The following is a 15,021-nucleotide window of genomic DNA, read 5'->3' as shown; positions in this document are numbered from 1 at the left end:
TCTTTTCTTTTCTTTTCTTTTCTTTTCTTTTCTTTTCTTTTCTTTTCTTTTCTTTTCTTTTCTTTTCTTTTCTTTTCTTTTCTTTTCTTTTCTTTTCTTTTCCATTTTTCTTGCAGCCTAAGGTCAGACTGTCCCAACTGTATGTAATACAATTCCCTGCAATATATGAGGGGTAAAATTTTGATAGGCTCATTGGTAGAGTTTACTATAATGACGATACCAAATGGCCAACGTAGGACTGAGAAGGCATCATCCAGCAGCCAATCTGCAGGACCAGGTCTGACTGTGGTGCAGAGTTCAATCCCCTGCCCTCCCAAGCACGATTTATGCCTTGATGTAAGAAGTCTGACACACTCTGTGGAGCAGTCTTATCTGGCCAGGACAAAACCAAAAGGTAGAGAGAGTGAGAAGAACCACTTCACTTGAAAAGAAGATCTCAAATATGTGTGTTCCTGGCATATTCCAATATTCAGCTGGGCTTTCCAGCATAAATTAGCAATGGACCAATTTAAATGTGCTTGGTGGATTTGAGCTTGCAGACCAAGATCAGTCAGAGGATTCCAAGAACATTCCTAGAGGAGCAGTATTTGCCCTGGAACTGGACTCTGTCTGTACCGAAATACACCAGATGAAGAAGCAGCTGCTAGAAAGGAGGCAGAAAGCTGGCTGCCATGAACCCTGTACATACTGCTCTGTGTCTAATATCCATGAGGAAAGGGAGATTCTGATCTGGCTCACGGTTTTACTAAACAGCTAGGACAGATGATGAGTTTGTGCTGCAAAATAAGGGAGGCTGACAAAATACGGGTGAAACGTCAAACGTGGAAAAACATCAATAATAAAACATCAGTAATACAAAGGAGTTGTATGAGTACAAGGCAGGATGGGGCAGAAAGGGCATCATCACTGTCCTCTAGTGCAGGACATAAAGGAGACCAAACCAAACTGAAGGGACAAAGCCCCCCCTTCCCCCCTCCCGCCCTCCCCCCCCCAGAAAAAAAAAAAAAGAAAGAAAAAAAAAAAGATAGGTCTATTGATGAATAGCACTTGACAGAGGCTGAATGACAGAAGACAGGAAAGACACATAGCTACATTGATCCAGGTAAAAAAAGTAATTATACCAACTATGTTAAGGTTGAACAGAGGGTCCAAACCTGGAGCAGCTGGTAGCACATCTAACAGAGAATGATGGGGGAGTGGGGATGAGTCCACACAGTGGTTTCGAAAATGGAACAAAGTGAATATCTGAGTCAATGCAGTTAGTGCCTGACTATTTGTGTAACAGGGCTCTGGAAGAAGGAGTGGTGTAAGATAGTTCAGAAAGACTCCTGCAGAGACACTTGGGTGAGTGCACAGAGCCAGCTTGGCTCCCATCCATGGGTGTCAGCCCACGTTGGAGACCCCTTAAGCCTCCATGGGAGTCTCCATGCTGTTGTCCCCTTCAGTCTGGGGACACAATGCAGTGACACTTTGCCTCGCCCTCAAGGCAACCATCTGTGGCCCAGCAGGATATGTTGGTTCTGGCTACACAAAAATGATTACCCCATTTCCATGCCCAGGCTGATTGTGGCAACCACATTGGCCTGCCAACATCATTAATCTGCAATTGTCCACCAGTGATGGAGAAGACCTCAGTGAAATGGATTTTATTACAGCTGGGTAACTATAGCTAATGGCATCTGAATATATGTTTATGCCCAAAAAAGTGATTATATGGGACTTAATCTGATTATTATTTGAAGACCACAACCAACGTGCCAGTTGAAAAGCCAGCTGGGATTCAGAGCATGTCTCATATTTAATTTCCTAAGCAGCACAAAGCTATCAGGGTCAACACAGTGAAACATCAACCATGAATGCATATATAACAGAGGAAAGTTGTGGTGTGCATGCAATAAGGATGTATTCTGACAAATTTAAACATGGCTCATATAGCTGCTAATCACAACTGTGTCACAGAGGTGCTGACTGCAGGAAGTTCAGACTTGTCACGTTCCCTTTCTGAGATGTAATACAAGCTGCCTCACTGGGTTGCGGTTTAGTCTTCCACTATTGCTAAGTCAGGCTGTAGAGCTCCATGAGCCTTTATTGTCTTTAGCACATCTGTTAAGTTAAATATTTGGGATGGTCATCTTTGTGAATAGAGAATTGCTGCTAGTATATGAGCTTGTTGTCATAGATTGTCATTGTAAAACTTGGAGGCAGGGACAATTAGGAAGAAAGTTCTACTTCACAGTGTTCTACGTATGAAAGGGTGCAAAAAGCTTTTCCTTAGATGGTTTCTAAATAAATATCCAAATGAGACAAGACCTGGGAAAGACAAGCCACGACAGTGATATTTCAGAATTACATGTACAAGGTACAGTGGAAAATGTTTTGCTCTTCTGCTCAGAAAACTGAGGGGGAATTTGGAGTTTGGCTTGCTTCCTGCCGTATGGGGTGGTATTCCCAATTCCCTGAAGAACTTTGGAAATCCCTACCCCTTCTCTTCAGGATCCACAATACTGTGTGCATCTGTGGATTTGGACACTTTCTAATAAGACCTTTCTTGTACATAGATTAGCTGAGGAGATTTGACCATGCTGCTGAGCATGCGCTATCCAGGCTGGTTAAATAAGGTGAGACACTTAAATTCTGACACTGTCAAGCAACACGTTGAATTTTCTTTAGTGGTCTTGAATCTCTGCGATTACATCTTTAACACATCAATAACTTAGCCTCTGGTTAGCAAGGATCACTGAAGCATGACTAATCAGCAGATGAAAGTGTCTTTGTGGGGATTAGCTTTAATGAAAAGAAAAGGGATAGTTATTTTGGTAGTTTGAAATCTTCCATAAATCAAAGCGAATACTGACAAAGCAGGTTCATACGGTAAGAATGAAGCCATTGTGAATAAAATTAAGGGAACAGCTATTTTTATATAAATCACAGGCCAGGACAGCATTTGTAAGAGAGTTCATGGGAACAAGATCATTTAACTTCTTCAGGTGTAAATAAGTGATATTTTGCTAATATTAAAGCATCCCTAAAGAAAAACAGATGGATGAGGGTCCTTATTAGGGAGTTTCTTTTTTGGTTTTCATTTTCTTTTCTGTTTTGCATGCAAAGAATACCCAGATAGTTTATCTTGGTCACTTTGTTCTGTGCAGGCACAAACAGCCAACATATGACTTGTTTTTTACTACTGCCAGATAGGAGGTCATAGCCAGAGAAACTTAAGTCTGGGTCACTGATAGCGGCTGCTTCTAGGTGGTGTAAATTAGAAAGTGTCTTGGGTTTCTATAATGTGGTTTAGAGGAGCTCATGGGGGCCAAGGGGATAGTGGCGAACAGAAAGAAGTGCAAACCCTACTCCTTGTAGAGTATTCACGTTCAGCTCCTGAACTTTAGACCTCCCATATACTCCTGTGCAGTGGATGTGTTGTATAAACAACCACCCTTTGAGCTCCTCCAGGCAGTGATTCAGAGCACTGATGCTGAAAGCTTAACCCTCTCTGATGACTGTATGGGAAGCCTGAAGTTAGGTTGTACATATCGATGTACCTAACAGCTCTTTTCCCTTTATGTTCTCCATTTGGTTTGTGCTATGTGGCTTTACAATGGCTTTATTGTAACTTCTAAATTTAATCCTTGTGGATGTGAGAATGAACTCCAAACTCAGATTTATGATATTGGAGTGGGTCTCTCTGTCTCTGACTTAACTGAAAATCCTCTCAGACCACCGTAGGCAAATGAAAAAACACTCAGATCCATGTTTCCTTGTTTTCAACCACACCTTTGTCAGGTACTGCTCTCATACATACATTTTGAAAAAAGCTACTTAAACTCTTGAAATGCATGTTGCAGGGACCGTTGCTAAATGGTGGATTGGAAATCACAAATACATGATCTTCACTCTAAAGGTATGTGACATTTATATAGAAATATCAATTTAAGGTGCTGCTCATTTACTGTACTGGAGGGTTTTCCATACTCTGGAAGCCTTCAGGTTTGGGTGTTTTTTTCTTACCTGCCTTTGTTTCACTCTGCTCCTGCAGCACAAACTTCCATTCAACTCCTCAGTAATTGACAGTGCTCTACTGAAAAATTTGTGAATTAGCTTGTTATTCCTAGATCATAAGTTTTATAAAATACAATCTATTTTCACATTTTTAAGATGATTTCCATGTAACTAAGGCCAATGATTAAATACTCAATATGAATCTCTTTTCCAACCAGAGCCATTTTTTCCTTCTTACTATACAAACATGCTTTCTATTCAAAGTTAGTGTGCATGTGTGTGTGGCTGGATTTTAAAATCATAGTTTGGTTATTACAAATTTTCTAGGGAAACTAAAGCAAATGGTTGGGTGGTTGCATTATTCCATAGCAACAAGAACAGGATTAAAAAGTCATTATCATGGAAGAATTTATCATAGTGCCTGGCATAATTACTCTCCCATTATAAAGCTTATAGGATCATTATGAAAAAATAAAAACCCCAAACCAACAAAAATCTGTTATTCATGATGTTTGCATGGTTCATAATTTACAATGTGAAGGGAAAGGAACGTTATGTGAAAAAATGCTATGGACATTTTTGCACAGCATTCTACTGATACATGAATCACGCTTGTCTTTGGTTAACTCAAGGGAAATAATCCCAGTAATGTATGTAAGGCAGTCATGCCCACATGTCTGGGGTTTTTTATATCCAGATTTCAGTGGAAAGGGAGATACTTTTTAAACAGATGGCAAGCAAGCCCCTTTCCCCCCAACTACTTATAAAGTTTAATAACACAGCTAATTATAGGACTGTGTATATTAATCCATTCATATGCTTGCTCCATATATTTAATGTCAAAAGTCAAAGAGATCTATGGAGCTGCTGGGCAATGGCAGCTAAATTACATCCAGACAGTATTCCTTATTTAAATACCCTTCTGAGACTGAATCTTTTGGGATTTTTGTTGGCAATTCAGTACAAAAGTTAATGAAAAATGGTGTCATCTGCAAACTTGCTGAGGGTGCACTCAATCTCACTGTCTGTGTCATTGATAAAGATATTAAACAGTACAGGTCCCCGGGCAGACCCCTGAGGGACCCTACTGATCACAGACCTCCACCAGGACATAGAGCCATTGACTGCTACTCTCTGGGTGCAAGCTTCAAGCCAATTCCTTATCCACTGAATGGTCCACCCTTCAAATCCATCTCTCTCCTATTTGGAGATCAGGATGTCATGTGGGACCATGTCAAAGGCCTTACAGAAGTCCAGGCAGATTACATCGGTTGGTCTTCCCTTGTCAACTGATGCAGTCACTCCATCATAGAAGGTCATCAGATTGGTCAGGTATGATTTGCCCTTGGTGAAGCCACACTGGATGTCTCGGATCACCTCCTGGTCTTGCATGTGCCTTGACATTGCTTCCAGGAGGATCTGGCCTGACTGTGTGAAGAGGCCATGATACTGTCATGACTGCAGTGTCACCGCCATCTGCAGAGACTGAAGATCTTTCCCTGTCCTCACTCTGGGCTACTGCATCTCTTTTAATCTTTCTGAACCCTTCAATCCACTGCAGAGGACCTGGTCACAGTTGCTGAAATACTAGACTGGGTCAGCATTGATTCAAGCATGTCAGGCACCTACACACTACTGAGAGCAGCCTGTTGGTTGTCAGTGAGGACTAGGAAACACCACTTAGGCCTGTGAAGCGTCAGCCCTGTCTTTGATGGTAAGTGGGAAAGAGCATGCATGCTTCTTGGTAATGCATCTAATATTATTTTGCATGCGTTACCGCTAAAGTATGTGTGGCGCCATTCATGCTGGAGGTCAGAAGCAGCTTTGAAAATGTGCCTGTACAAGGGGAGAGGCACTCTAATTACCTGTGAGGACAATGGCTCATTTCTCTGTGACTGACAGTCTGATGTACCTTGTGCTAATAAAAGCCTCATATCAAGTGTCAGATGCACTGTGTAAATACAAACAGGGTTCTTACATCAAAAGCTGCCTGCATGGTAAGGAAAATGAGCTCAGAACCAGGCTATCTCTTGGTTAGTTTTGTGTTTGTCATATGTAAAAGATTTGCCAGGCAGGAAGGCCTGGTTGTTTACACCACGAGTTTTCTTTATGTAGAATTCAAAGCATATTATTAATAAATTACAAAAATTCAGGTTAAAAAGTGTGAAACCTGTAAGAGAAAACAGGAATATTGCCTAGAACAGGTTAAACACCAAAAAAGGAAGAGAAAATTTAGAGCATCCAAGTCCCATATCTGTGGATCTGTCTTCCTGTATCTGTTTGCTTCATGTGCTCTTTGTGAGCTTCAGAATTATTTAAAAACTTTAAAAAATGTATGGAAACAAATTTAGTCACGTATCACGGACTAGTTTAGGAGAGTTTAGAAAAGTCCCACAAATCACAAAGGGATTAAGTTGAGGGGATTCAGAAAAGTGAGGGCTGGCGAGGTCTGTTTCCATACAAGTGCCATCCTCACCCTCCAAGAGTAGCAGTGAGGTGTGTCTCAGTTCCTTTAACCATTTTGGCACCTGTTCAATTTCCATAAAACGCTGAAGCTCAAAATATTCATGCTGTAGAATGTGGCCGGAAGTTCATCTTCCTGTTTGAATTTCCCTGCTAATTTCTGTTGTTTTGATACTTTCAAAATTACAAGTATTTTCTCCTAGATTTAACCCTTGGAACTGTGAGAAAAACAAAACTGTAGTGAGTTTATGGGCTCCTACCTTACCCCAAAAGGCAGAGGTTTTCTTCAGCCACTTAATCCATTCCTCCAGCCCTTGGAGAGGTGGAGGTTCTCCCAGACAAGCAGGAATGAAGAGATGCTCCTGTCTGTTGCATGTACCTTTCCTGCTGCTGGGTTGTTACTTCAAAGCCACAGTTCTGTGCAAAAATATTTACCTGAAGATCCTCTCAGGGCAGATTTCCACTGATATCAGGCCTGCAACTCAAACATCTGCTCAGTCACAAACATCTCAAATGTCACAGAATGGTTTGAGTTGGAAGGGACCTTGACCATCTAACCTGGTCTTGAACGCTTCTAAGGATGGGGCATTTTTCTGATGGATGGGATATATCTCTGAAGTGTTTTGAAATCCTGGAACAATCTACCCCCTTCCACACACAAATCTTATATTCTTTCTGAAGAGTGTAGGTCGCTTTTTAAAATACAGCATGCCCTGGCTGCATGTCTCTCTGGGCAGAGGGCCTACTGTCTGTCATCCTTGATGTCTCTCTTACTACTTGTTTCAGCTGGTTGTTTTTTTCAGTATTTGAAGGCTCTGCTGTATTCCACACTTTCAATTAAGGAGGAAAAATGCTCTCTGTGTCGTAAGAGTGAAACTGGCAGTTGTACGCTTTGGTTTGTAGCATAAACAGTTGCACAAGGATTCATTGGCAACTTTCCCTTCACTAAGGAGGCTATCAGCTAAATGTCACAGATGTGTCTGGGTCTTGCCAAGAGCTGGAAATGTAGTGGGAAACTTCTGAAAATGCCCTCAATTAAAAAAAAAAAAAATGCTCTCAAGGATCTAGTGGACACGTGCTAGCTGCAGCAGAGGATGGAGCTTCTCAGAGCATATGGTTAGCGTCTCTTCTTGCACATTCCTCCTTACCTCTGGAGTCCACTTCCTCACATAACAGGCTGTGCCTCTCCCCCCCTTCAAAGCAAGTCTTCCTCCTCAAAATAGCACTTCTTCCGTGTGGCCTATAAAGCTGAGCTTTTCCTTCTTGGTAACAGGATCACAAATAACATAAAACATTAAAAATGCCCTAACCCCTTGACACCTTCGTTATAACCAAAGCAACAGCATGATCTTGCTGCTGTAACACTTGCCCCCCCCGCTTCCCTCATCACCAATGATCACGTCATGGTTTAACTACAGTCTAATCCTGCAAACACTTCCTACCCAGCAGAGCACTTACCAGCACGTAAGTAGCCCACTGACATCAGTGGATTATTCCAGGTAGTACGTCCTAGGAAAGCTAAAGAAGTGTTTGCACCCCTGGGCCATTCAGTTTGCAAGCTCTTGGGGGATATTATCTTTTTTCTATAAAGAATCATGCACACGCATGGTGCTGTATAAATAATTAATACTAACAGAACTCACATCAAACAAGCCCAGATGGGAATTCATACCACTGGCTTTCCTGGCTGCTAGAAGAAATATTACAGAATTATGGAGCTTGGAGTAAACCTATAGCATATCTGGGTTTGTGGAGTTCACCCTGCTTTGGGAAAGAGTTTTCTCTTCCTCTGCACCAGAGGAAATATTGAGGGACCTTCATCAGGAAAGAAATGCACAGGAAGCATATTTTAAGTTAATCCAAAATCTGATGAATATTTCCCAAAGGTAAGTTAAAGCTCTTATCACCCTGTCTAACCTTTAATTGCATAACACAGGAGGTCTGGGTTTTATCAAACTATTGACTCTTTCTATGTTAAGATTTCTTTGGCTTTCAGCAATGTTGCACAAATTGTTCCTTGGTGAAGGCCTTAAGCAATAAAATAAAACTGCTAATTTTATTTCCAATACACTCACCCTTTTTGCTCTCAAATTTTGTTTTTCCATTTTCTTCCTGAAATATGATAGAGTGAATCTGAATGAATCCAATCCGTCACACAAAATAAAAGGATAAAAGAGGGAAAGCAATATGGAAACAAAAACAGAGCTGAGAAGACATGGAAGCTTGGAGCTCTTTGCAATGTTATAATACAACTTCTGGATTAAAGAAAAAAGCAAAGTACTCAGTTTTGTGTGTTTGTTTGTGGCTGTTGGGTTTTTTCAATGCAATTAAGAAGGAACAAGACTAAGACACTTGTTAGAACTTAATGAAGTCAAGTTCTAACTTGACTTCAGATGTTATAGGTGGTTTATGAGTTCAAGAATCCTTGAGAATGAGCCTGTCTCTAAAGATACTGACTATGTCAAGGTCATGCATTGCTAAGACTTACATCACCTGTTGCTCAGAGGAAGTACATCACTCAGGTGCAGGAATCGTGAAGAAAGGTGGTTTCCTTCTCATCAACAAGGCTTCTGCTTCCTTATGGGGAGGGTGACATATGTACATCATGTTTGATTGCTGTACTTTCCAAGTGCTTTTGCAGGCCAGACCGAGTTCTAAGATGCACAGGGTGAGATTACTGTGATTTTTTGTCATGCCAGTAATGTCTTTGATTAGCAAGTAGAAAATACATTTCTACCTTCAAAGAATGCTTTGACCACCAAAATATTTAAGTCACCAGGCTACTCCACATCTCCTTGAAAACCATTCCACTTCGTACAGAATAATTCAATATTCATCAGATGAGAGAGCAAAAAAGAGAACATGAAGAACTGCCTCATGATTAGTTTATATCAATATTTCACTATTGTATGGAAAAAAACTTGGAACATTGGCCTCCTCATCCCACCCTGCAAGTATCCTAGGCACTAGCTAATAGGAATACCTTCCTTTTCTCACTGATTTAGTGAATGCTGAATAGATCTACCCAAACTGAAGAGAACCAGCTGGAGAGAGGGATGACACCCTGCTTCCGAGGAAACTACAGCCTGATGGTTCAGGGCATTCTCCAAAGAAAGGTGTATAGGAAGAAGATAAACTCCACTCTTAGCTACTAAGTAAAAAGCATTTTTGTTTGTTTGTTTTTGTTTTTGCTTTGTTTTCCAGTAGAAAATACCTGATAAGTTATTTTCCCCTTGTGAGAAGGTGAGAATCCAGTATCAGAAACCCCAAAATATCTGGAGGAGGAAATAACTCACCTAGTTAAGATCAGAGTGTTTCTGAACATGCCTAAATATGGAGGCTTATTTGGGTGATCTTCTGCTTTGAACAGGTGACTGACTGCCTGTGGACTTCAAGGCCTTTTGTGTTAGATCTCGGGTGCATAAAGATTTTTCCATACCTGGCTTGCCCAGAGGTAAGGCACCTAAACATTTGTTTGACTAGAAGGTAGGTGAAACATACAGTTGTATATATATATATATGCATAATCTATACATTAGAATATACTATATACTTATATAGCATAGCAAATATATTTTTATACATATATAATATTTAAACCCATTCAGAAGAGCCCAGTACTGTCATCTTTTCCAGATTTTGCAAAACTATTTTGTGTTTATTCTTTAACTGAAGGGAAGGATGTGAAGAATTGTTTGTAGAAGAAAAAGCAAACCATGATTTTTTTTGAGGGGGAAAGGATTTGTTAGGGATTTTTTTGCTAAGTCAAAATTTAATAGAAAATAATAATAATAATAATAAAGAAATATTAAGTCCCTGTTTTCTCACAGACTTTTACTTCATGAAAATATTTGCATAATCTTTCTGAGATCTGTGTGGAAACCTTTGCATCAGCACCTGCACAGTCCCAGCAGTTAGGGGTGCAAATAATGTAGAGGAAAGGTCCAGAAGTCTTCTGCACTTATTTTCAGATGCCTGCAAAATCTGCAGGAAAATTTAAGGGTACATAAGGGTGTCCTTTCTTCTCACCAAGCTACATGGACTCCTCTGAAACTTTTCAGCAGGCTGGTAGATCTGTCGGTATTTCAAAAGCAGTTTCAAAATGGCTCCACAGGTGATATTGAAGATAATTATGCCCAGCTGGGATTAGATTTTCAGAAGACGTCTCAAAACCTTGCCTTTTCTGGTTTACTTTAACTAGGTCAGTGCCATTAACATTCTGGCCCTGGGTTATTTTGTCTATGAGTTAGAAGAAACATTGAAATAGTAGCAACATCTTTCTCTGTGCTGTGTTGATCATATGCAACAAATATTTCACAAAAATAAGAGGAGCATTGTTGCAAAAATCAAGCCTTAGACCTGGTGACTCTTCTTTTGTAAGAAACTATTTCTTTTCTGTGCTCATTTAATTGTTTACTCCTACCATCTATTTTACATGGGAAACGTAGACTCTGCTTACCAGATACTTACCTGCGGTATTTCTAATGCATCTGCAAAAAATTCCCAACTTTCTGAGTCATTCCTGGGGTTGAACTCACAATTAATAGCCCTAATGATATGATAGCTGGGGACTTAGTAAGATCATGTGTATTAGCTGGTCTGAGTGTAGTTACTGTGCTGCACTTTTACTTTAGTACATCTTCCATAACAAGGAAAAAATTCTGCATCACTTTTACTTTATATTTTGTTCCAATATAACGGAAAGTCAAGTTTGATTTGTCATAAATTGTCATTTTATGATAACATAAGGCAAGAAAGTTCAGTTTCAGTTCTTGGCTTACCAGTACCATAGTTGATCAAGCTATCTACATGGTTTATGGGGACAAAACTGGATTAAATTTAGGCTTTGCTGAAGTCAATAGACAAACTTCAGTAGATCCCAGAGTTCAGTCTTTCAGTTTCAAAGAATTCAGAGCTATCTTTAGGCATAAGTAATGCAATTTTTGCACCACAGAAAGATACCATATTTTCATTTCATTTTGCCTACCATATTTAAATGTGTGCTCTTTGCTTAGAACTACACGTGAAGACCCCCTATTTTTAAGCTTAAATAAGTGCAACACAAATAAATCTCCAGCCCAATTCAACTACAGTGAATTGAGGTGGAGAGGTTGTAGAAGAATGACTAGAAAGGGGCCATTTTAAAGCAGGGCACTGCACTATATTGACTGCATTATTATTGCCCTTGAACATTTTGTATAGGTAACAGTGGCTTATAAAAAAGAAAATATGCTGCACTTTTAAACATAAGCAAAAGTAAATAAGCAGTTAGGTGACCTGTTTTAATGCATGAAGAAAATTCTAATATATTGCAGTGAGAGGCATAACCTGTCTTATCTAGGCAAATTTTCCCTCATGTATTAAGTGCTGTTGGATAAAACTTCACTGGCATTTAGGCTCCCCTAGATCCTGGTTATTTTAAATAAAAGTAAAGTTTGGCCCTTGAGTAAATTATATTTTCAGATTAGCAACCATTCTGTTTTGCTTTCCCTCCTCTCATAAATCAATTATTGGGGGCTATTTAATTAAGAACAGATTAGAAATATTTTCATTGTTGTTCTTTAAAGTTCCTTTGTACTGGAGTGCTATAGAGTTAAAACACCAAGCACAAAAGTGCACAGCCAACCATGACTAACAGCATAAAGCAAATAACAAGCTGTATGATCAAAAACGAAAGCCAGAGCCGGTCATGTGGAATAATAGAAATCATACCACCAAAACACTTCATACACATCTGATCTACCAACATACACACTTGCTCAGCCCATATCATGCCTCAGGAATGCAGCTGCAAACAGAAAGAAACCTGCACAAGCAGTAAATACCCAGAGGGGAAGCTGTTTCCCGTACCTCATACGGATGGTACCTAACCTCTTCTGTGGGAGGTTCACCGGCTGTGGAGAGCAAAAGGCAGCAGTTACTCAGGACATACTTTTCTTTCAGCTCTTGTGGAGGTGTCCTTAGGGAGCTACACCAACTATACCTGCCAGTCACCATTGCTCCAGGTATAGCTGGGAACAGATAACTTCCTGCATTTTAGCAAGGAAGCTGCTGAAGAACAGGCATGGGCCATTCCTATCTGTCACGGAACAAGGTCCCCCCATAGAGCACAGAATTATGCAATATGGTATTCAGGGCTCTAACAAGTCATCGTCTTCACCATCGTTAAAAATAATCTTCCACAGTCTGCTGAGTTTTCTCTGGGGTTGCAAAGAACATACTTTACTGAGCAAAGAAAGAAAATGGGTTCTGGGTTTTTCAGGGAGAGGATAAAGAGATTTTACCATGTGTATTTTTTACATAGGGTATTGGAACAAACAAACAAAAAAACCACCAATTCTCTGCCTGTTAGCTGGAAAATAAATCCAGCTTAAAACTTTTTCTCAACTCTCACTGCAGGAAGTGGGAACTTTCTGCTGGTTTGTAGGGAACTGGAGCAAGCCAAAGAGAGCAGAAGAAAAACAAGCAGCCACCCACCAATAAAACACATGTAGTAAATGACTGTCAGGGAGATCAAGGGCTTTGCTTACTCTTTAGGAAGGATTTGATTTCATTGTCATTTCAGGCTGAGCAGAAGGGGATTCCCTATTCCCGCAGACATACATCTCAACTACTCCCCTTGTGATTTTTGAACCCTGCTGGGGCTCAGCCCCCTTCCTCATGCTTGAGAGCAGAGAGATGGCTGAGGGAACAAGAGCCTGCTATGCAAATACCCTTTAAAAATGCTGATGATGAACACCAAACCTTTTATATCCTGTAACTATGGCTTCAATCAGGTGAGATTACATGCTGGTGTAATTCTCTGGTGAATTCGGTGGGGACTGGAGCTGAGGGATAAATTCATCCCCACTGGAAATGTCAGGTGAATGCTGGGATGGTTGGAGAAGAACCCCAGAAATCTGTAGTATCCTCTTCTCCAGCTCTGCAGCCCTGCTGCTGCTGTTTCACATTTGTTGGAGGCAGCACATCTGTCCTTTTGGAAGTCAGTGCCGCATGTGTCAAACCGAGAACAGAAACTTCCAGAGTGTGTCGATTTGTTGACAGGCCAGTGTGCAACTGGAGATGATAACTCAGATATAAAAGTAACCATCTGAATTCTCGTCCTTTGAGTCGTATCAGATACACTCATTCTGCCATCAGGCTTTTCCTGTGCAAGTCCTTAAGTCACTGATCTCCAGAAGGTGTTGAAAAGATTTTCTGAGAGGATACCTAAGGGTCCTATTTTCTCTTAAGCGTAATTCCTCCCGATTAATGAGGTTGTAGGTCCAGGACTGATGACAATTTGGGTTCTGAGTGCTTAAAAAAGAGTTGAGCACAGCACTCACCACAGTGCCCTCTGTAGTCTGCTGAATAGGCATTGTTTCCAGCCTTGTTCCTAAGCACCAGTGTGCCCTTCGGTTCCACATGTGTAAAATATGGCACTTGCTCATCTTGAAAGTGCTCTGGGATCCAGGATGGGAGATGTGGGATGCACACTAAACAGGGAAGTAAACTGTTCTTGGTTCTTTGCAAACAGAGGACTGACCAAGTCTCTACCTCAAAAAAAAATCAAAAATAAGTAAATGGAAATGATTAACTGCCATCAGAAAACCCAACTTAACCCTTTTAGAGCTAATAATAGCATCTGAAACATATTGATCCTTTTCCAATGCTCATCACTAGCTAATTATTAAACAAAGCTAAATAGAAACATTGCTTTGTTCTGTATGCCAACTCTTATCTGAATTTGGGAAGCAAAATCAGAAAAAATAAATGTGTTGCTGAATGAAAAAAAAAAAAAAAAAAAGAAACAATTGTTTTTTAAATCACTGGATATAAGTTCTCCCCGGCAGCTTTCAGATGCTGCCAGCTCAGGAACTAAGAACAGCTGTGAACCAACAGTATCGGAGACGAGCCCACTGGCTGCTGCAGCATCTCTGGTACAAGAATCTTCCTTGGGCTCTCGGGAGGTTTCTAGTGATAATGCCGAACTACATTTAAAGTGCATTTCTGTACACATGTGTGTGAACACTTCAGGGTTTTCACAAAGAAACTTCTTGTGTGTGATATGCAGGTAGACGAGATGAAGCCTCTGCCCTGAGACCGGAGCCTTGGAGCGCATTAAGCACTGAAATGCCATAATGGAGATCAGGTGCGGTGTCTGATGAGCTCCATACTACGGTCCCTGTGCTCCCCTCCGTATCTGCAGGGAGCAGGAACTCTTTCTTCAGATTTATGTCAGGAAAAGCTCTGTCTTAGCCTTAACCGGAGCCTCTTTGGTGAGGCTTTTAACCTGTGGCTTGGGAGGTGCTTTAAAACTGCCATCTGTGTGTGCTTTTCTTCAGGCTGCACAAACCTGCCTGACTTGCGATTACAATCATTAGTCCTGAATTTGGACAGTAGTTAGAAATCTTGCTACTATATGGCCCTCCGATGTTTCTATAGTCTCGGAAAACAACAAGCACCACCACCTGCCTCCCTACCCAGTCACTTGCTTTGGTTTTTGCCAGAGTGAGGATCAGGCATGACTTTGACCAGCAAGAGGACCTGAGATGATGACGGTTTCTTAGAGATGACCTT

This window comes from Oxyura jamaicensis, chromosome 2 (genome assembly GCF_011077185.1).
Source record: "Oxyura jamaicensis isolate SHBP4307 breed ruddy duck chromosome 2, BPBGC_Ojam_1.0, whole genome shotgun sequence".
Classification (NCBI taxonomy): domain Eukaryota; kingdom Metazoa; phylum Chordata; class Aves; order Anseriformes; family Anatidae; genus Oxyura; species Oxyura jamaicensis.
Note: the sequence above shows the minus strand (reverse complement) of the source record.